This window comes from Ochlerotatus camptorhynchus, unplaced genomic scaffold (assembly GCF_037179485.1).
Source record: "Ochlerotatus camptorhynchus isolate MF236.1 unplaced genomic scaffold, CSIRO-AGI_Acam_v1.1 ptg000307l, whole genome shotgun sequence".
NCBI classification, from domain to species: domain Eukaryota; kingdom Metazoa; phylum Arthropoda; class Insecta; order Diptera; family Culicidae; genus Ochlerotatus; species Ochlerotatus camptorhynchus.
Genome location: NW_027040795.1, coordinates 1,042,565 through 1,064,356, shown reverse-complemented (window position 1 = coordinate 1,064,356; position 21,792 = coordinate 1,042,565). Strand labels below are relative to the sequence as shown.

Genomic DNA, 21,792 nt, shown 5'->3' with positions numbered 1-21,792 from the left:
TTCCCATTGCAAGACGAGAGCGGATTCCCTCGCTTTTCACGCCGGTGAAGGATGTTGCCAAGCTGGGTGCCGAGCTGGCAAAACACAAGCTGCTGCCTTGCTTCAAGCTTTGTAGCATCGGTACCAAAATCATGTGCTCCAGCCTGGAGGAGTACAAACAAATAGGAAGTTTCCTGAAGAACAACAACGTGGACTTCTTCATGCATGATCTGCCATCGAGCAAGCCACTGAAGGTGGTTTTGCGTGGATTACCGTCGTTCGAGGCTGCTGCGGTGAAGTCCGAGCTGGAGCGGCTTGGGCTCCAACCTGAGGCCGTGTTCCAGATAAACCGGCGTCCCAAACAAAACACCAGCTTCCGTGATCAGTTGTTCCTGGTGCATTTCACGAAAGTCTTGCGGCTCTGAGATCCAAAATCCGGGACCTGTTTCAGGTCATCATCAGTTGGGAGCATTATAAACCCCAACATCAAAAACTGCCACATGAAGACAAACTGCGGCAAATGTGCTGGAACTCACTCAACTGCGTCCTGTGAGCAAGTCGATGACATCAAGCCAACGTGTGTCAACTGCGGTGGAAACCACCAAGCCTCCAATCGCGGATGTCCCAAGCGAGTGCAGTTCATTAATATCCGTCGGAAGGCCACAATCAACAACCAGCTCGGTCGCCTTCGTAATCATCGTTCGCCTCCTGTACAAACGGAAGTCCAGTACCCAGCTCTCCAGCCCCGTCGACATGTTCCGAACCTAGCCCCGCTTCCGCTCAACAACCAACAAGCCAATCCTGCGAGTATCCAAATGGTTCCCAACAGTCGGACAGTTCAGCATCGTCTCGCTGTTGCTGCGGCCCAGCCAATTCCAGATTCATCCACCGCCCCTGGTTTATCATAAGCTGGTGCTGTCTCAGGTGAATCTGTCGACGATTCTCCGTTCACCTCGGAGGAACTTGTGACGCTCGTGGCCGAGGTCATCATCATCATACGTACCTGCAAGACTCGATCTTAACAGCTTCATGCTGCCTTGTCACTCGTCACCAAGTAGGGACCGTGAAGCTATAAAAATTGCAAATTGGAACGCTTGCTCACTGACGAACAAGCATAGAGAGCTACTCGATTTCCTCAACACCAAGGAGGTCGACATTGCTATCATCACCGAGACGCATCTGAAACCCGAACTGAACGTATTCCTTCCCGACTTCCGGCTCGTCAGACTTGATCGCACCTGCTCTGGAGGTGGAGGAGTGACCATCGCTGCAAGACGGAACATCAGTTGCCGGCTGCTACCAAACTTCCAGCTGAAAACAATTGAAGCCATCGGAGTGGTGAGCACATCACTTGGCCCAATCACTATCATCGCGGCCTACCGCCCCAAGCAAACCAACATCAGGGACGGGTCGTCAGTGGCCCTCCGCAAAGACATCATCAAACTCACCCAGAGGAGCGGGAACTTTATCATCGCTGGCGATCTGAACGCAAAACATCAAGCTTGGGGCAACGGTCAGAGCAAAAGAAACGGCATCATCCTCAATGAAGACCTGCAAGAGGGCCACTATACCATCTTAGCCCCGGACTCTCCCACCCGGTTGAGTCGGTCTGGGGTCCATGCGACCATCGACATCTTCGTAAGCAACATGGGACACAACGTCTCGCAACCTGTGGCATTCCAGGAGCTGAGCTCGGACCACTACCCGGTGGTGGCCGAAGTTGGATCCTCGGTAAACCGATTTGAAGCTTCCCGGCGCAACTACCATCGAGTCAATATTAACACTGCGTCGACACAACCATCAACTACGATGTCCAACCGGGCACGTCGGAAGATGTTGACCGGTGTCTACAAACCATCGAAGAGGCGATTTCCCGGGCCAGGGAACAACACGTGCCAGTATCCAGACAGGTGAGTAACACTTTGAACCTTGACAGCCCTACCAAAGATCTCATTAGACTCCGTAACACCATTCGTAGGCAGTACCAGCGTACTGGCCTGCCTAACTTGAAGACCAATTGTAATCGATTAACAAAGATCATTCAGGCCAGGTTGGTGGATCTCAGAAATAACGATTTTGCTAGTAAGATCCGCTCTCTTGTTGGAAGTCAGCTAAAGTCATACCCATCCGGAAACCTGGGAAGGATCCGTCCTCTCCTTCAAGTTATCGACCAATCAGCCTTCTCTCAGGGTTATCAAAACTGTTCGAAAGAGCACTGTACCACCGGCTCCTAACATATGCCGATGAAAACATCTTGTTACTCGAGGAACAGTTTGGTTTTCGGAAAGGTCGTTCGACCGCCCACCAGCTGACTCGAGTAACAAACATTCTCAGACGGAACAAGTCTGTTTCGAAAACATCTGCCATGGCGTTGTTGGACGTTGAAAAAGCATTCGACAATGTCTGGCAAAATGGCCTGGTGTTCAAATTGCAGCAGTACGGTCTTCCAATCTTCCTAGTGAAGATCATAAACAACTATCTATCAGACAGGACGTTCCGAGTCTCTCTGAATGGCATCTCATCGGATGCTTTCAACATCGGTGCCGGGGTTCCACAAGGAAGCATTCTTGGCCCCTTCCTATTCAACCTGTTCACCTCCGATATGCCGGCTCTCCCTGATGGTGGATCGTTGTCTCTGTTCGCAGATGACACATGCATCGTCTACAAGGGTAGGGTCATCGGAGCTCTAACTGCCAAACTTCAAAGAGACCTGGATATTTCAACAGCTGGAAGATCCGTATCAACGCGGCAAAGACCCAGGTCATTATCTTTCCACACTCTAAATCTCCTAGACTTGTTCCGTCGGAGAATAACAAGATCTGCCTGAACGGCACAGTGGTGGAATGGTCCAAAGAGGTCGTGTATCTCGGGCTAACACTAGACAGCAAGCTTCTTTTCAGGGAGCACGTTGACAAAACAAAAACCAAGTGCAACATCTTGATAAGATCGTTGTATCCACTTATCAACAGGAAGTCAACCCTGTCCCTGAAAAATAAGCTTGTTGTCTACAAACAAATCATCCTTCCTGTAATCGAGTACGGTATGCCAATCACTCCAAAGGATCCAGAACAAGATCCTTACGATGGTCCTAAACAGTCCCCCGCGGACTAGAAATTCTGAGATCCACTTCCTGGCTGGAATTCAAACATTAGAAGAACGGAGAGTATTCATCCTGGAAAGGTTTAGAGACACCTGTCTGAGATCAAATCATCAGATCATACGTGATCTAGCACGTTAGGTTAAGTTATACTCGTAGTTAGGTAGGTTATCACTTTTTAAATTCAAATAAAACACATCCCCAAAGGGATATTCTGTAAACTAGTTGAAAAACGCAAATATTAAATTAGAATATCAAATCAAACAAAAATGAAGAGCCAAGTAGGCTAATCAATTAAAATGATAAATCAATGTGCTACCATAATCAACAGAAATAAACATAATTTTACTACTTACTACTAAACCCCAAGACAAAATGAAAATACACACAGTTGAATTCAAATCTCCGAGTAGGCATGCTGCCTCTCGGAGTGCAGTTCCCAAGTAACAATTTTTGTTTTATGAGGGTTCTGTAGATCGTAGATCGGCTATATAACGTCCATAAAGCATGTAATGTTATTTGTGTTGATTTGGACTTTTATTTTGTCCCCTTTTGTTCCGATTGCCGAGTATCCGTCGCCGTCATTGAGCTTCCAAGGAATCACAACGTATGTATCGTATGTTCTTCTTATTCTATTGCATACATTACGTCCCTACTTAGACTTTACGCTGACTCTCAAATTAATGTTCTTTGAGCACTTCCACAGTTGTTAATTGAGAGCTTTCTAAGTATGTACCATTTTTGCATTAGTATCATAGTGTGGCAAGTACAATCATAATCTTGGGAAGTCAAGAAAATTTCCAATCCGAACAAATCATAGACCAGACCGAAACTTGTACTGGTCTTTCTCTATAGCTGCGCCTTTGCCGACTGCGCTAAGGAAGGCCCCGTATACAGCTTACGTACGATATGGAATTTCTTTGATTAATCAAATTCACCACCGCTTTCTTATGTAAACATACATTCATTTAAAATAGCATGACCAATTGAACTACGTTTGACCCCATAGTTCTCCAGTTGCTTCCAACTTCCAAGCTCCATATCAAAGAATGTCACGACAAGCGGAATCGAAAGTGTCACGCCTATATGAAAGAAGAAACCCGATTCTGGTTTACACAAGATTTTATGTCTTTATCGAGGCTGCCCTCGGCCAAACGATTTTAATTGAACTCCAAACACTTCGATTCGACAATGTTCACCCATGTACCTATATGTGTACGGGTTGGCAATTTTTCAAAATGTATTGGCAAATTTTCTGCTATACCTGATGTTGATCACGTAGTAACAGCAACTGTAAGAGGTAGGAATTGCCGAATGGGAAGAGAACAAACAGAGAGCTGGCGAATCGTCGTTGTTTGGCGAAAAGCTGCGTCTTCACCTTACTCCATACCGGCTCGCTAGGTCGTGAACGACGCTGGGTACCCGAGCAGAAAGCAAAGTGAAAACCTATTTTGATATTTTGATTAAATCTTTCGACATTATTTGACAACTCTGTGATCAAAAATGAGATCTAAATGTAATATGAAGATTATCAAAATGATTATCAATTGTGGCATCGATAAAAACAAATCAGTTACTAATTAAGATACTGATATTTTCGTCAATACATATTCAAATGATTAATCAATACTGATGGCATGATCATTAGCAAATTGATATTTTTCCGCTCTCATACGCTCTCAATATCACGCATGATATTGGAGCAAAATATAATACATGCGAGACTATTCACTGTAAAGTTAAATAATGATATCTCTTTTTTTATCTTCACCGATGGCAGACACGAAGCGACTGCTGCTAGCCGTTATGGAAGTTTCAGTTGCGTTCGGGTGTAAAGCACAAATCATGAAACTCAATCTCACCACAGTTTGGAGAAATTTGCAGTTGGTGAGTTTTGTTAGCTTGATATTCCGAGCTGCGACATCCCAGCTTGCTTGCACATCAACTAATTCCAAACCATGTATCGGGAAGAACGTATGACTTTCAATGTACATTTGTTTATCCATTTAGCGCAAAGCACACGAAACTTTAGAGCAGTATGGAATTCGTCTTCATATCCATACGAACCCACTACGGTCCCATCTTAAAGTACAGAACGGGAAGTAATCATCCAAATATATTATGAATCACTTTTGTCATTTAAAACGCTGTCCAGACTGGAGAGTTATAACATGTTATAACGGTTGTCAAATAATTGCAACACAAAAACCACCATCAAGATAGCGCTATAACATGTTATGACTCTGTAGTCTGAACGTACTATAATAGTACGTTCAGACTACAGAGTTATAACATGTTATAGCGCTATCTTGATGGTGGTTTCTGTGTACCAATTATTTGACAACCGTTATAACATGTTATAACTGCTCAGTCTGGCCAGCGTTTAAAACGCTGTCCAGACTGGAGAGTTATAACATGTTATAACGGTTGTCAACTAATTGCAACACAGAAACCAACATCAAGATAGCACTACATCATGTTATAACTCTGTAGTCTGAACGTACTATAAGACACATCCTAGAGTCATCCGTAATAAAAATAAACTGGCATTCACGGATTTGGTACTCGAAAAAGGCTAAGCAGTTATAAAATGATGGACGATTGAAATTCATCATTTCCAATAGATACAAAATCGATGACGTGAATATTTCAAATATAAATGTTAGTTATCATGATAGATTTCAACGTCATTATATACTACACTACCGATCATAAGTTTAAGGACACCCCCAAAAAACCATGCAAATATGTTTTGTTCAATGATCTCTCATTTTACGTTCAATTTTCGATCTCCAAACGTTATTTGAATGGTATGAATGGTATAGCATAAGTGTTCTAATACTACTTATATTTCAAAATTTGGCCAACCCAATTCTGAGAAAATCAGTCATAATTCTTCAGAGTAAATTTTGAAAAATATTGTAACTTTGGGTGAACTTTTAGCACACAAAATTTGATCATTATAATGAACAATTTGCCTACGAGGAAAGTTCCATTCAATACCTTTCAAATGATCTAAAGAGAACGAAAATTGAGCGTAACATGACGGAGATATGAACATAACAAATTTGTCATGGTTTTTTTGGGGTGTCCTTAAACTTATGATCGGGAAAGTACATAGGACACATTAGACGTATAGAGCATATTTCAACTGACAAGAATAACACTGTTTATATTGTTGAGTGGCAATTGCTAATCGACAAGATTTATAAAAACATGTTCAGATATTAGCTAGGAAACCGACTTAACCTAAAAAAAAATTAATAACAACATTCGCAAAGTATAAGTGTTAGCATTGACAACAGGATAACAGCAATGAAATATTGATTTGTTAATATAATCTCCAGGTAGATTGATACAAATAATAATTATATAAATAAATGTTGTTGTTTAACTGTGAAAATAATAATTGTCTACATTAAACCCAAGAATTTAGAAGTACAGATGCTTCAAAACTCCATCAATAAATTTTGTAAGTCATCACGACTGTACATATCTCATTTATTTCGAATCAACTTTTCTTCCGTTTAAAAATGTAGCTTTTCATGGTTTACACTTTTTTTAAATAGATTAAAATTTATAAAAACAATATCAAAAAATATTATCAATATGCTTTCAAACACATAATTGCATATCATTTTGATAACATGTTGATATCCAACACTGCTCGGGTATGTAGTGTCTATCGGCTGTTACCAGCCTGACGCAAACCAATACCGCGTTTATGAAATTCATAGCACGCGTTCCGTTTTTGTGACATGAGTAAGCTCATGGAGGATGTTGGTTTTGAGAATTGTATGTACTGCGGAGGGTGAAACGTTTAGCTAGAATGAAATCATAAACCTTAATATTTGACATTCCTTCCAATTATCACGCTTATACCCCGTACAGACTATGGCTTATATCATGTTATATAGGCTGTCTTGCAATGAGCACTCATACATAGGATTTCCAGTGAAAACTAGATGTATGAGTGCTTATTGCAAGACAGCCTATTATATTACATGATATAAGCCATAGTCTGTACGGGGTATTAAAGATGAACTAGCCTTAGGCCGAAAATCTCTAAAATAAAGATTAAAAAAATGTACGGAGTATTAAGGTGTGAAGTGTCGTTAATCGTTAATACAAAAATATATATAGGTACACTGTACTCGTAATAGATGGTATCCAGTGATCCAGTAATTCTAATTTTATGTGCATTTTGATTAGATAATTGGCATCATCTTTAACCACAGGTCGTAAAAAATGTACTACAGTAGGAGAATTTAGATTTTCGAAAAGTTTAATCGAGCAGAGCAGGAATCAAACTCCACTTCGTGACTTCAACGTCTCATGACTAGGGTCACTCGAGAGCTCAATTGTTCTATTCGCAAGAGTATAGTGAACATTTTAGCTGAAGAAAGCAAACCAATTGGAAGCCACGATTTTAGAACAATTCAAACATTTGAACGAACCAACTGATGACGGTAATAGCCATCTACCCCCCGCAACATGACGCAACAATCGCACGTGAATTGAAACACCCTCCTCATCTCTTCTTCCGTTACGTCACTACGCAAACAGTCACAAATTTCCTATCGGTGCGTGGTTAGTGGAAGAATGGATTCAAAAATAGTCTAAAAATAACCCTCCCACGCAAAAACCGACCCATCTACGTAAGGCAAGGTCATGGTACATGAAATACCTAGTCTGTGTTCAGTTGCCGGCTGTCAGTTACGTCTGTAGCTGCGATGGGATGCACAGAAGCGGAACCCATATGTATCACTAGTATCCTATCGCATTGTACCAGTGACGATTGTTATCACGTTATCTGTATTTCATCATGATTGCAGCAATTAGGCTGGCACAGGTGGGCTACCCTTGAAGCACTGTTTCAAGATCTTACATCATTCCTTTGAAATACGCCTAACACTGTTTGTCCAACGGATGTTAATCACATTTGTCGGCAAAAATGCGGAGATTCGGTTCACAAAATCGTAATCTACAACGGTAGGATAAATTTGGAATATTTCCGATTTGGCGTGACTGCTGACGTCAGACATGCTTCCCAGTTGGGGTATTTTTATTTCAATTTGCGTATCATGAGCTATTGATGTGTATGCGTGTTCAAATTGGTAAACTGTACTGATGATTGGATTTTGGTTAGCAATGTCACTGATTGTATAGAGCTAGTCATGCAGCGAAGGGGGAGGAGGTTTACTACCCTCCCTGCGCCTCACAGATCGAAGAGGTAATCATAAAATTCGACAGTAAGCGTTCATAAAGGCCTAATTGAAATGATCGATTCTCGATCGTCGATCATCTCTTTTGTTACTAACTTGCTTGGATAGCCAATACAACCTGTTTACCGCACTGTATTGGACAAATTTCAGAAAATTACTTCCCTTAGCTGTAGCAATTTAAAGATAAAATCGATGAAGAGAATCGATTATCGTAGTTAGGCCTGTCAAATTTTAATACAAAATGTGGGTCAACAGCTGCACATTTTTTCCCTTACTCGATGTCTCTCTAAATTGATATTCTCTCCAACTCGATAGAAATCTAGGGCAAGGCGGATAGTTACAGGTCGATAGGAACTCACGGTCCGCCAGTGTTGGTAAGTTCTTTGCCGTTAAAAATGTTCATTATTTTGCTATACCAAATGCCAAAAAAAATACGGACGGATTTGGACAGATTTGGACCTGTTTCATACCTGGGACGGACTTGACAATCGGGTAGCGATTTCGAGCCAACTTGCTGTCAAATCCGAGCCAGTTGCTGATTGGTCGATTTGACAGTTGCAATCGTGGAATAAAAAGGACAGAGGGATCACATCAATCTGGTTGGCAGTAATGCCGGAATCAATGTTGACGTCAATGGCGTTGTTAATTGTTTATATTTGCGAAAGGAGAGTTGAAAAATTGAATGCACTGCATGTTTTAAGTGATAGATATTGTTGTTTGTTTATAGTTGTTATTATTGAGTTGAGCAAAAATGATGTACAAGCTGCAAGACTGCGGTAGAGACTCCGAATAAAATCCAAATTAAAATAGAAAAAATATTTTATATTCCTGGCAACAATGGTCAACTCCGTCAAACACCACACACAACTTTCCGAAGGGCATTCTTCAAGAAGATTAAGAAGAATGAGAAGCTCAATTGTCAAGTCCCGTCCCGGTTTCATACAACCGAAAGGTGAGTGCTGGTCACAAATGCGTTGCCAAATTGATTTCCAAGGCAAGTGATCAATCTATGATGTGAATTTCGTGAATAAACACGGGGAGTATTTCTTAAAGCAAAACTTGCCATACGAATTGCTCATAGTTCATTTTTGTAAACACACTAACACTTTTTTTTTTCTATGGCTCCTAATGCATCCATCTCGAATCCAGGGGCTTTATTTGGCAAGTCATTCATATTTACAAGCGTTCATACAAAAAATGCTTCGTTTCGACTAGCACAATGAAGCTCAGCTTAGTTCGACTGCTTTTCCGATACATATTTCCAAAATTTACCTCTCCCTAACTCCATGATCCTTTCAATATCGAGATTGGGATGATTGAATGTTCAATGGAGTCAATTACATGAAAAAAATATATGACATAGGGTAAACTAGGCCGAGCCCCTCAATTCGCCCAATCAAGCAAATAAATCCCAATTTTAACTCCTTTAAACACCTATGGCAGCTGAAAATTCTTTATCGGGATTTAATCCGAGGATTAGGTTGGAGCTTACCACCACTTATTGAGAAGAATTTAGTAGGGTATAGAACTAGTTTGGTCCTGATTAACCTCCCAAAATTTAAACTCAATTGATAACAAACTGACTTGGCACAAACCATTTGGATTTTATATGGAAATTACTATGGAAAAGTCAAACTTTTTTTTTCATTGTCTTCTTGCCTTTTTTCATATTTAACTGTTGAAAAATTCTACAGTTATTCTTGAGGAAAAGTTTTTCAGCTACAATTTTGCAGCAAATTGTTTTTCAGCCAGACGTCAAATTAGGAAAGTTATTAATTGTTTAAGAGATTGATAATCTTATCCCATAATCAAGCAGCTGTTTTGTTGGCAACACTGTATTCTGCAGTGTGACATAGTAGCCATGATTTTTGTGCTCAATTCTACGTGCCAGAAACACCAGTATTCCCTGCTGAACAGTTGATTGAGCATAATCATAAGACATTAGTGACTTGAATCATTAATAAATTTGGTTCCTTACATTTAATCGAAAAGTGGTCTTGAACAAAGTTTTAACTGAGAAAATATCCTACAAGCAAAGTTTAATTTTGAATGCAAAGTGAAATGATGAATTTTGAGATAGATATGAACAAAAAATTAGGTTTTCCCATGGTAATTTCCATACAAACTTTTGTGTCCAGTCAGTTTCTTAATAAATTAGTTCAATTTTCAGGACCCAATTTGGAACTGTTGAGCACATTGGAACGTAAATTTCGAATTTTGCATCAGTCAAATATGCATACATCAAGCTGTGTAAGATGGCAGAGGAAATACAGCCCAACCTACAGTCCTTTCAAACGGACTCTATTCTTCGTGCACTCAAAAAATTCCTCACGTCATCATCATGTGGCTCACACTTAATTGAGCACTTATTTTGAAACAAATCCATTTCATGTATGAATCTTATGCTGTGAACCATGCCTCAACACTATTGGCTCGAATTGTGACCCAATTGGAGTCTATGTGCCTTACATGGTGATATCAATATATTTGCATATTTGAACATTATAATTCAATGTTCCATAATATTTTACTTTACCGACTCCAAAATTGAATCGACAAACATATAGACGAAGCTGCCAGAGGGCAAAGCTTACACATGCCTTTTTTAATGGGTTTGATTTGGGAATCGATTCTAGACTGTTGTGGTGTGCTGCTACCATTGTCTTCGTTCGATCTCACTGGGCCACGGTTGTTCTCATATATGAGGCTAGTTGATAAGGATGAAGCCACAACTCATGTTTTCGATGTTTACCTTGCAGAACAACCAATTCACATCGCATTGAAATGCAAACCACTTCAAATCCATCTGTTTTGAACAGTAGTGTGATTCAATGTGCAATACACTTAAATAGATAGAGAAAAATTGAACCATGGTGAAATACACTTCAAATAAATGGGATTGCGCAAATGAAAAACCAAGTGTTTAAACACTTCTTTCAGACGTGTGGACTTTTTTGAGTGTAGTTACGGTAAAGATGGGCGTGGCCGCAAATAGCAATAGTGATGCTTTTGGTATTCTTGTTAAGATTGTATCAATGCTTGCCTTCCAGCATTATTCCTTAAAGCAGTCTGACTTAGAATTTCAAAAGAGACGTGCGTGTCACTAGTATCCAATCTACGAATAATACTGTAACAACGCTAACGCTCGTAGTCAAATTTGTTTGCAGTGTTCAAAACAGATATTCTGCATGAGTTGCCCGATCTAAATCTCAAACATTTTCTTGATTTGTGTTCCGTCAATCTTGTTTTCCGTGCTAAGCACCAATGTTGCTGACGCCAGGGAGGCAAGCTCCCACACCTGGACCCTACCTATCGACCCATCAACTCATGAACCGGGGACCAACGGCTTTACTTCCCTTTACTTACCCCCCGAAGGAAGGCGTGATCAGAGATGTTATGCCTCAGAACATCCCGGCGGCGCCGTCTGGGATTGAACCCAGACCTGATGGGGTGAGAGATAATCATGCTTACCACTACACCAACGGCGCCGCTGAAATCTCAAACATATCTGATGTTGAGAAAATCGTGGGTTTGTGACAAACAAATGCATATTTTCAATCCGTTTCCCTTTTTGTTCACAGACTCTCTTTAACATCCTGGTGTAATTAACCATTTTGACAAGCTTCTGCATTCATGCAATGTGATTTGAGGCATCGCATGATGGCTTTTGGCCCAATTTCGAAATTGACCACTTCACCCCGGTAGTGAACTATGTGGTTCTAGAACCCTAGTTTAAATGACGTTGATATTTTGTTCAAATTCTAATGTGATTTGATGTGTCGCTTGATAGGTTTGACACGTTTCAGGTCACTTCTAATATTAATGCCCGTATTTAGCGAAACATATATCCGTAGCCGGTTGACCAATTCAAAAAAAAAAACAGAACGCCATAGACCCCTGTTTGTTAATTTATTTGATAAGGCTCAACCGAATTAACTTTACAGAGCCGAGGATTCTTGGTCACTATACAATACATCTTAAAACTATAGTCAAAAGGTACAACACAATAAACACTTTATCTTCCGCTATCCAAAAAGCCTCCTCCATCAGAACTGGAGCCGCTTCCAGTAGTTTCATTGTATGGCAAATTGTTGTACGCCAACGAGGGTCAGAGCGCGTCCATTGCAGCAATGGACGCAAAACGTGGTCAGCACTCACACACTCATCACGAAACGGTTGCTTTCCAAAGTCGACGACGCATCGACCGAAAGAACTGCTGATGAAGAACAATGAGGAGGACCACACAATGGTTGCTGCCGAGAAAACAGACGATCGCGTAGCACACATCGAGAGTGGCCTGTTTTTGTCGACAGCCGAATGAACACTGGCCATAGACCCCTATACCTTGCATTTGGCGTTTGTTGCGTCCAATTCGGTGCAGCGGTTGCTGAGAAATATTATGAACTCAATGTGCATCTTTGAACCAATAAATTCTATAAATAATAATAATAAAGTAAGAAAAATAGGCAAAATCTCAAAAGTAGAATTTTTTCTAACTGTATTATGACGGAAATTAGTCTTACTAGCCTTGTAGTACATTACACTAGATTTCAGCAATAGTCTCTTGTCCTAGATGTTCTTGTGAAGTTAAAAAAAAATACCGTCATTTTTTTATATTGTCAATTGTGCCAGAAAATGAATAATATTGTTATACTACTGACAAAACATTTGTGACAGCACAGGTTGATGAACGGAAAACCTGTTTAATTGACCTTTCTGGTTATGACAGGACCAGGAGCTAGCGATCCTCAAGTATTGCTCAGGTGAGCATGTTCAGTGTTCGATTCATTCATGCATGTTGGATGCAATCGTTCCAGAACCATTCACACTGATTATCCAGTCCAACCAGCTCCAGTGGGGTCACTGGAACGAGCTTGGCATGTATTGGAATCAACACAGAATTCTTTTAAATCGCACTTCGTAACAACGTTTGTATACATTTTCATTCTCTCTCTGTGTGTCTCTCTTTATTTTTACAGAGAGCCTACAGTGTGTTTCCGTTGTTCTCATTAAGTTTAATCACCTCTCACGATTCATCAGACCATCGAAGTGCATCGCGCATTAACCAATGCATGTCCGGCCCTCCCCTACACACCTCCCACACTAGATTAATGTGGTATCTCCACCACTATCACCAGCTGCGACCAAAGAATACATTGAACTGAGCAACAAACTTTGATTTGCAGAATACTCAAAACTCGACCAGTGTTTTGCACCAACAATTCGGCGGGCCAAAACAACAGTCCACAAGTCATAAGCCAAAAGTTTATCGCCACATAGCGCTTATCGACACGACTGAAACATGTGTCTGGACCTGGAGGAAGCAATACACTGTCGATACTCTCGGCAACGGATTGACTTTACTACCAACATCATTCAACGTATGATCCGAGATTCCATCCTATTGACGCACGTAAATAATAAATGCAATGCCAAGCGATTCGAGACGATAGCATTTTTTATTAGATGCGCTCAAATGCACCAGACTCTGACTACCCACACCACTATTGACTCTTGACTCGAATCTTTTCGCTAGCAGGGTCTGCATTCTTGATTTCTTTCAGTATAATAACCGTTTGATTGTTATATTGGCGTGCATGCGCGAGTATCTTGTAGGCAGCAAATATTTTTTTTTTTTCGAGAATAAGCTTGAAGTTGCGCGGTTAGATTCACAACGGGTCGATTTTCCATTACGTAAGACGAGTTATCATATTTCACTGAAATGACGTTTTTTTCCGGTGACTGTATTCGAGCCGTTGGAGTACAGAATTTGTTTTGAGCCTAAGCTATTGCTGATGTCGGGAAGCGCTCAAAGTCAGCAGGTCAAAACAAGAATCTCCCACTCGATGAGTAGCTATCGTACTTTGGTAGACAGATTTATTTTTAACCTTTTACTAATTTTCACTTATTTTTACTCCTATCTCATTTTTCGGCCATTCAAACCTCAAGGTTAGGTGTACTCCACTTTTGTTCCACCTAACTATTCTTCAATCCAAAGCCCGCCATCCCCATCAAGTATCACTGTTATCCATATCGACAGAATGCTAGTTCACTTGTGCAAATATTTAACTTCACTCACATTGTCGAGTCTTCTGCAACCAGTTTCAGAACGAAATTCGGTCAGAATACATTAGCACATTGGCAATGCACGGCTTATACAACACCGATTAAAAGTCGTACCGTCCTTTGAGACACTGTCTCTAAACTGAATGAAAACATTCACTAAACGAAATACGAAGGAATTAAGATATCCAACTCATATCACACTCACTAGAATCTCAGGAATAGTCCGCTCGATCGCCCAAATCTGCTCTCCTCCAATCCGGATCCAAAAAATAAAATCTTGGGGAAAATTTTCACGCACACTTTTCGCCGGACACACTTTCTTCTGTCTCTCGCCTCTCCGCAAAGCCAAGAGCGCAGCAAAGACAGACACGCGGCCGCTCGATTGAATTATCGCATCAGGACTGAGCCATAGGAAAATTTGAATTTCCAACCTGACCTCCCGTCAATATCGGCACTGGGAAGCAGAACAACGCGGACCTTTACATACGATTACGTTACACGCGTGCTCCTGTATGCTTCTTCCCGGTCAGCCACACGCTCAGCTGCTCACTTCCACCGATCTACTAGCTCGATCGGTTGTTGATACTCTGTAGGTACAAAACGACCTCTGCTCAACTGGACGGCGTGAGTAGCTTTGGGCTGTGGAGACGTTAAGCATCATGGAATGAATTATGCGCCCCGTGATTGGAACTGCGCGGTGCCGCGGAGAGGAGCCAACACATGGAAAACATTTGTAAACTCAAAGCCACATGTATGGCGCGGCTCTCGCGAAGAGAGATCCGATTACACTTGTAGAGCGTTGCCGGCGTGGACTTAGCCACTATTACAGACACATGCGCGGAATGTGGGGTATTATGGGCCCTTATTGATAATTTGAAATTATCTTGAGAACGTGTAACTGGCAACAAAGTTTTCGTAAATAGCATTTCGTAATAGGGGAAATGGATGTAATGTCGGTCTAAATTCCCCTAATTTGGGCCCATACATAAATTCAGCAATCGACTAAATTTTCAATAGCGACCAAAAATATCCAATAGTACCGACCTAATTACACGTTCATCTAGATAAAATTGATAAATAGCAGACTTTTAGCGATGGGCCCAATCTTAGATCCATAGGCCAACATTAGAGCCATTTCCCCTGTATGATTTATCAAAGGTGCCTATGCTTTCGTGCATTAGGGAATTGTTGGATAAAATGATCCTTCGGAGACTCGATCAATGGGTTGAATCAAATAATTTGCCATCAAATACACAATTTAAGTTTCGCAAGAGCAAAGTATGCGCTGCTTTCCACAGATATTCAACTGGTTTTTGCACACATGGACCAATTTGCTTCAGAATTCTTGAACATTCGTGGGGCTTTTGATTTTGTTTCCATTTAAATTTTGTCAGGCAATAGGCACAGTTGTGGACTTTTGGGAATTTTAAATAATTTCATGCACAATTTTTTGTCAGAAAACCAATCAACTTTTCTCTTGAGCAACTGACAACTTCAGTTCGCTTTCAGCTGTGGACGGACACAGCAGCATTTGTTCTCGGTGTCGATAGTGCTATCGGCAGTCTGTTTTTCGACCAAGCTATTGTGTGTTGCGCACATTGTTTATCCGCAGTTAGCTAGCCGTGTGTGGAATCCTGTGGATAGAATCAAGAATGAATGGAGTTGAAGTTAAAAACACCGTCAAATTTAGCTTTGGCGATGGAGCTAGAAAACCGTCGATGGGCGAAATTATTAATTTCGCGAAGACTCTGGATGCGGATCCTATGCTGATGGAAGCTATATACAGGGTAGCAGAGGAGAAATCCTTGTTTATTAAATTCAAGGTCTAAGAGGCAATGTGTCACACATTGATGAATAACAGTGAACAATTAACTTTCCGTTATGACGATGGAAAGGCAGTAGAGGTACACATGTTGAATGCGGATGAATACATTCAGTATGTCAGAGTGTACGATCTGCCTCCTGAAGTGCCTGACAAAAACCTAGCATTGGTGCTGGCGAAATACGGCAAGGTAAAACGTGTGGTTCGGGAGAAATTTCCTCCCGAAGTAGGTTTTGATATATACACTGGCATCTGCGGTGTATATATGGATGTTAAGAAGGAAATTCCTACATCACTGCATTTCCTCAACGTAAAGGAAACGTGTTCTATCCCGGGAACAAGAATGTGTGCTTTGTTTGCAAGATTGAGGGGCACCAGATGAATTCTTGCCCAAAGCGGAAACCTCGCAGGAAGCTCGAAAAACAACAAACGACGGATACGGAAAAACGTGACCCGGACGAAGCCCAAAGTGTTAGCAGCGTGGATACCTGTACATCCCAAGCAACACGGCTTGTCATAAAGAAGTTGAAAATACTTTGTAATGACTAACGCAAAGAATCACTAATACCTTAATATACATCATTTAATACATGTATACAACCTAAAAAGCGCAAGACGCGGAGCTTATACAACTGAATAATGGTCTTATAACATGTTTTGGAAACATCATAAAAACCAGCGACAAAAAAAAACCAATAAAAAAATCTTGAGCATGGGATTTGATCACTGGTCCTTGGCGTGGTAGACTTTTTTCTACCTAACTAGACCAACACCGCTTGATGAAAGGTTTGTTATAAGTATCTATCATGTTCTTGCCAATGGCATGAAAATTATTTTCTCGTTCAACACGCCTTCGATCCGTCATGAAGACGTTTTGTTAGTAGTAAAGCGTACATCTAATTGCCAGAATGTTATTTAAACGTATTTTCAACTCCTTATAAGACAACCTGCACATTTTCAGTTGTATTAATTTATGAGATGTCATAAAAAAGTATTTTCAACTTTCTTTATAACAAACCTCCGAATACCTCATAAGAAACTGTCAATCACTGCATGAAGAGACAGTCCGGCTCAATGGCACCGTCAATGTTTACGTCAATCTGGATTGATTTTGTATACGACAAGTTTTATGGGGGTATTAAAACAGTAAGATGCACGTTCAAATAACATTTAAAGATAAAAACAAAAGAAAACTATTTTAGAAAATGTTGAATCGAAGAAGTATGAAGAAAACATCTTTAAACCTCATATATAACGTAGGATGTTTTCTGCATCTCTTATAATACATTTATACAACAATCCGTTCTAATTCTTTTTCAAAAGATGTTTTATGTGTTACTTGGGATCATATGCGGGTGTTTTAGCCGGCGATGCTTCAGCGGATGCTATTGAGGTGTTCGATGAATAAGTTATGGCAATCGATGAGACGACCCCGGACATGGAAGAAGAACAAGAAGCAGCAAGAGGAAGTCAGCTCGAGACCGAAAGCCATCCATTGTTCTTGATCGCGAAGAAATTGAAAACTGCTATTGAAACACAGAAAACGGAAGAAAGAAGAAAACTGCGGCCGCGAGAGAAAGTTAACATCAAACAAACGGCTGCTAGGAAAAAATGAACTAATTTTATAAACTCTTTTATTTAAAATTACTGAAAAACTGTAAGAATCAGCTCAGTAAAGCTAACGCGTTTGAGCCTTACAAATAAATTAATGGATAAAAAAAACTGACAACTTCCAGAATTAATTACATCCCAAGCAACATTTTAAGTTTGAATGAAATACTGCAAAGCTACTATAAAACAACATTTATAAAACCCTGGTAAAGGCTGGTTTGCCATTGATGCAAACACCAAAACCTCATTAAGAGTAGAATCTGTCTAAAGGTCCACCCTGGGCAGGTTCTGTAGGGTGTATTCTCGAAGTATTCTCTTCAAGATTGATTTACTGAAAAAAGGTTATATGGTATGACAAACGCATTGAGAACCATCTGAAAACCATATTTGAGGTACAATAAAAGCTATTTGGCAACAATTAAAACCTTTTTTGAGCCATTTCCCTAGCCACTTACTAAATCCACTAGAAAACCATCAATCACGATAGAAAAGGAATCAGTACTGCGGACTCAATGTGCTTGTCACTTGGGAGCCAGTGTGAACTGTCAAACGGGAGCCAAACATTCAGAAGTAACAAATGCAGCTACTGTTCTTATGCACCGTCAAGCATTGTAATCTCATAAAAATGATCCATATTTTTTCATAAAACATTCTTAATTTTAAGCTCAGAGACAAAACCAGCAGTCTCTGTGATGAAAGTATAAAAACCAGCATAGTTTGTATGACTCAGCAGAATTTTCAATTGCAGTAAAACATACTTTGGCACAACATGTATGTGAACAAACTTTGATAGAGTCATGGGGGCTCGAGGCCTCCTGGCTCAGAGCTTTTGGCGTACCATTCGATCTTATCAAAATAAATAAAATGAAAACTGATCGTATAAAAATGCAGTCAAATTTCCAAAAAAGTTAAAATAGTTCCCATAAAGTGGCCTAATTCTAGGTGCCATATTAAATCTTATGTGAAATGTATGCGAAAACATCCGAAAAAAAATGAGTCCGCCCTCGAAAAACGTCGATTTTACTAATTATTTTGTTTTGAAAAAAAATAAAATATTCTTATGATCGATCATTAGGCTTAGCCGAGATTTTTTTATGATTAAGCATTTAAAATAAACCAAATAATTGTAATATGGCGGTGGCATAAAAGTTGATTTTCATGGGCTTTTGTGAAAAAGTTATTTTGCTTTCAAAAAATCCCTTACAAAATCAACATTCGGCTTTACACGGGAAAAAATCCGATTCCATTTTCATGAATAAAAAACCTGAAATCAAAAAAACTTGCCATCCCATGAAATCATAACAATGATTCATGATTTTGTTATGGAAATTCATGATTTCATAACGCAGTGGAATCATGATTTTTTTTCCTCTGTTCGGGACCTAACACTACTGCGACCAGTAAATTGATCTATTATAGTATATCCCGTGTCCTTAGTTTAGTGCATGTCGTATTACTCTATCACTATTGAGAAATGATGAAGTATTCGATTTTTTTTACAGTTGCCACTCTTGCATTTATCGCAAGGATCCGACTCTAATTGAAAGGTCCCGCTATTTATACCCTTCGGAGTGTTGAAACACCCTCCAAAGGCGCGCCCCTTTGTCAGTCAAAATTGAATTCCTTAGCAACAAAATTAAGGTATGACACCGATAATGACCATGCATCAGAACCCTAGTCTTAACCACTTCAAACTAGGGAACAACGAAGAGAAGATTAGGAATCACATAGATGAAGACAACTAACTCATTTTTTGCCTTGTTTCAAGATCATCCTCGGTAGACAAAGCCGAGTCTTGTCACTATCAACAAGGCATAAAAAGTAACAAGGACTAAGATGTGTTCCTTGAATTACTGAAAAATCCTGTTCCCCTAGTTTGAAGTAGTCAGGACTAGGAATCGGTGGTAGATCTTACATCCCGTAACGTACCACGAAAAGGTGATCTACCCACGTTACGGGGAATCATGATTGCTTCAAGCGTAACACCGGAACACCGTATTCACCGCACTACATAGGTATCTCTTATACGCCTTTTGCCTAATCTAGTGGTCAAAGTATGGGTTTAATGATCGTAAGGTTCTTGGTTCGAATCAGAGTGTTGCTTTATTTTATTTTTTTATATGTTTTGGTTTAAAATCTAAAAGTTAAACTCATGAATTTAGATCATGATTTTAACTTAACTAACTTTTTTTTTTGTTCCCATGTGAAGCCATTTTGCTTGATTCTAAGCCGTTCAGATTTATGGCAGCATTTATGGAGACAAAGTTGCCAGCACAAAGTTAAACATCAAAGCTTGTTAATCTTTCAATAGTTACGCTGTGCGATCCAGCGTTCTTCTTGGCGATTTTCTCCCGATGGATTGGAAGCAGTTACTCAGAAAGTGTGCGATACTGTTTTACAACATTTCGCATTTCGAACAGCTGGAAGCACAATCATTCCCGAAAAAGATCCCCGTCTTCCGGATGGTTCACGAACATCAAACGATGCAGGAATGTACGCTTGAATGAAATTTTTCGAAGAGTCTACCTTTTCGCCGAATAAAATCGCTGCTATGGATCCAGCTAATCTCCGCTAACTGACTGTTTCAATGGTTTGCTGTTGGTACTGATGCAGGTTATTCCGATCGCCATTTATTCACAAGATTTATACATACTATCTGTTTTTAGACTGTTTCGACAGTATTTCATGAATTCTAGGGCCACGCTCACTTCACTCACTCACTCACTCACTCGTTTCGCCAGATGCTCAGTCGTTGATGGTACCATTTCAGCCGGTCGTGCTGGTTCTTTTAACCCTCCGTTACTCGCGCTGTTGTACTTTGTACAACACACATGAGTTTTCCATTGCCATTTTGTTGCTGAGTTACCAATCGATCTGAAACCAACGAGTATTCATCAAAAAACTTGTTTTGATCTAAACAAGCTAAACTTTGATTACAGTAAACACCTACAAAAGCGGATAATAGGGAAAATGTAAATGGAAACCGCGAAAACTGTGACCATACTACGTGGGATTTGACTTAATTGATTACTACATGGAATATATCAAGATTCTGACTAGATAGAAAGTTACTGTCTCTGACAAAGTTGTTCAGGAGATCATAGCCTTGTCACTGGCGGACAGTAGTTCAGAATTTTCTCACAACGTAGCGCTAGTATACATGTGAAATTCTCGCATGTGATATATCTCGAGATCCTGACCAGATAAAAAATTACTGTCTTTCACAAAGTTTTTCAGGAGATCAAAGCCTATTGCTTGGTGCTCAATAGTTCAGAATTTGCTCACTATGCGACCCTAGTATACACGTGAAATTCTCATATAAAATATCTCGAGTTCCCAACCAGTTAGAAAGGTACTGTCTTGGGCATAGTTGTTCAGGATGTCAAGGCTTTTTCGCAGGTGGACAGTATTTCAGAGTTTTCTCACTATGCGGCGCTACTATAGATGTGAAACTCTTGCATATAAAATATCTCTAGATCCTGACCAGATAGAAAGTAAATGTATTCGGCAAAGTTTTTCAGGAAGTCAAAATCTTTTTGTTGGTTGAAAATAGTTTAGAATTGTCTCACTATGCGGTGCTAATTTATACGTTCCTTGCTCCCATATTCAATAGCTCGAGATCTTGATCAGCTAGAAAGTTGCTGTCTTCGGCAAAGTTGTTTAGGGGGTCCAGACTTTTTGGCTGGTAGACAGTGGTTAAAAATTTTCTCACCACGTGGCGTTAGTATACATGTACACTTCTCGCATATGCTATATCTCGAGATCCTGATCAGATAGAAAGTTGTTCAGGCGGTCAAGGTCTTTTGGCTGATGGACAGTAGTTCAGAATTTTCTCATGATGCTACTATAGATGTGAAATTCTCGCATATAAAATATCTCACGATCTTGACCAGATAGAAAGGTACTGTCTTGAACAAAGTTGTTCAAGAGTTTAAAGCCTAGAGTTTATGAGAAAATTCTAAACTATTGTTCACCAGCCAAAAGACTTTGAC

The 21,792-nt window shown here is 40.1% G+C and overlaps 1 protein-coding gene across 2 annotated transcripts in view; it reads right to left on the bottom strand.

Annotated features, from left to right (window-relative positions):
• The window catches only part of LOC135707278 (protein I'm not dead yet-like), a 56,337-nt gene extending 41,547 nt beyond the window's left edge, over positions 1-14,790 (bottom strand). Inside the window, exon 1 of one of the 2 annotated variants that reach the window (XM_065229073.1) lies at positions 14,573-14,790. The gene's annotated coding sequence lies outside the window, so the exon portion shown is untranslated. Of the gene's footprint in view, positions 1-14,380; positions 14,488-14,572 lie in introns of those variants that run through there. The other variant, XM_065229074.1, reaches the window with a different exon arrangement.
• Positions 14,791-21,792: the final 7,002 nt, after the last annotated feature.